Below are 2,496 nucleotides of genomic sequence, written 5' to 3'. Positions count from 1 at the left end.
GGGGGAGGAGTTGTTAGAGGGGTCACAAGACCCACTTCCAGAGAGGACACCCCCACCCCGGAAGTCGCCCTGATTGGTCAAAGCTCCTCTCTGGGTGGTCCTACGGGGAGAAACCCATCCTGATTGGTAGAGGGGGGGGAGGAGTTGTTAGAGGGGGTCACATGACACACCTTGCTTCCGGCCACGTGGCAGCCTTGACCCTGGAAGTAATACCCCATGGGGCGGGACTTCTGGTGGGGGGCAGAGGTCAAGTGGTGGTGTTAAGGGGTCAAAGGGTGGGGTGGGTGTCACATGACACACCTTGCTTCCGGTCATGTGGCAGCCTTGAACCCGGAAGCAATAACTCATGGGGGCGGGACTTCCGGTGGGTGGGGCTAAGGGGTCAAGGGGCGGGGCTAAGGGGTCAAGGGGCGGGGTTAGGGTTTGATTGATGATAGGGCCCTTATACTACATACGGTTCATGCAGGAGGCACCGTTGTGCCCCAGGATAGGACACCTTCCCTCCTGCTCCATGTCAGATTCCAACTCAACCAATTTCACCAACCCCTCCACCTTCATCCTGCTGGGCATTCCTGGCCTGGAGGCAACCCACATCTGGATCTCCATCCCCTTCTGTGTGATCTATGCCATAGCCATCTTGGGAACTTCAGCATCCTGTTCATCGTGAAGAGGGTGCAGAGCCTCCATGGGCCCATGTACTATTTCCTCTGCATGCTGGTTGTCACTGACCTGGTCCTGTCTACGTCTATCCTACTCAAAATGTTGAGCATCTTCTGGTTCAATTCCAGGGAGATCAATTTCAGTACCTGCCTCACGCAGCTGTACTTCATTCTCAGCTTCTCTATGACAGAGTCTGGGATCCTCGTCACCATAGCTTTTGATAGCTACGTGGACATCTGTGATCCCCTGAGACATTTCACCACCCTGACAAACCCCGTGGTGGACAAAATTGGCCTGGCCATATTGCTGCGTGGCTCCATGCTCCTACTGTCCACTCCCTTCCTGGCGAGCAGGTTGCCATCATTATTCCCCACACACACTGTGAGCACATCTCTGTGGTGAAACTGGCCTGCGCCGACATCCACACTAGTAGTTACTACAGCCTCTCTGTGGCATTCTTGGTGATCTGTCTGGATGTGTTTTTTATTGCTGTGTCCTATACCCAGATCCTCAGGGCCATCTTAAGCCTCCCCACAAAGGACGCCTGGCTCAAGAGTTTTGGGACCTGTGGCTCCCACCTCTGTGTCATCTTAACCTCTTACATCCCAGCTCTCTTCTCCTTCCTCATGCACTGGTTTGGGCACAATGTGGCCCTGCATTTCCACATTCTCATGGCCAACATGTACATCCTGCTGCCCGCCATGCTAAACCCCATCATCTACTGGGTGAGGACCCAAGAGATCTGGGATAGGCTGCTCCAGCCCTTTACTCATAAAGGGACCTCAAGTTTTCTCCTGGTGCTCTGGCTCTCAGACCGAGCTGCATGCAGAGCTGGCTGATGACATGGTGCTGGGCCCTTGTCAGGGTTCCCTCCCCACTCTGAACTCTGGGGTACAGACATGGGAACCCACACGAAAGACCCCCTAAGCTTATTTCTACTAGCTAAGGGTAAAAACTTCCCTAAGGCACAAATTCCTTCCTTGTCTGTGTCTCCAGTAATGTGTGTGAGGCTGAGGTCTGACAAACAGAAAGTGCAGGAGACACTCGCTGAACAATGAAAGTGAGATGGACACTTTCAGGGGGTCACATATTGCACATGTGATGGGTAGCTGGGAAAACACTCTTTCCGTTTCCTTTGCTCTGAACCATGGCTTGCTTTTCTCCTGTAGTACAGAACAGAATGTTGTCTTTTTCAGGACATGGATGTATGGCTTATATTGAAACATAAAAGTAGATGTCTGAGAGCTCTAGTTTGATAGATATATTGCTGTGACACGCTGTACCCCAAAGCAACACCCTGGAACCCCCATATTCACCACTGTTATATAGTTGCCCCAAATCTTGTACAAACTATGTCATGTGAAGTGTCAGTGGAAAAGCTATGGTTTCTTGAATATGATTATCCTATTTGTATGCAAATATGAATGTCTACCATGTACCTGTAGTTCAAATGTGATTGCTCCTGTGGTAACTCCCACATGGTAGTTTACATCTAGTCGAGCCAGCACATTATGAAAGGACTATTCAAGTTGATGGCCCATCAATGAGCACACCATGGGTCATGGAAGAAGCTTCTCCCCACCTGGTGGAGTTCCCTGTAGATGTCTGGCCAGAATGTGGGTAATGGCCACTGTGATGACTCACTGAAGGATGCAAGGACATGTGACCAGGTCATGTGACACTGGACTCCATCTTGTGCCTGTACTTTCCCACTGACAGTGCTGGGGGCTTTGTTTGGAACAATGAAGTTCCCTGACCATGGCAGAAGCTATAAAATGGGGAAGTGACATCATCACTTAGCCACACTCCCCCCACAATTAAACACCACAAGACATG

General features: G+C 51.0%; 1 pseudogene; it reads left to right on the top strand.

Annotated features, from left to right (window-relative positions):
• The first annotated feature begins 511 nt into the window (after window positions 1-511).
• LOC140905616 (olfactory receptor 52R1-like) lies at window positions 512-1,499 on the top strand (annotated as a pseudogene).
• The last annotated feature ends 997 nt before the right edge of the window (window positions 1,500-2,496 follow it).

This window comes from Lepidochelys kempii, chromosome 1, assembly GCF_965140265.1.
Source record: "Lepidochelys kempii isolate rLepKem1 chromosome 1, rLepKem1.hap2, whole genome shotgun sequence".
NCBI lineage: Eukaryota > Metazoa > Chordata > Testudines > Cheloniidae > Lepidochelys > Lepidochelys kempii.
The sequence above is the reverse complement of the archived record's forward strand: the minus strand, read 5'-3'. Positions and strand labels throughout refer to the sequence as shown.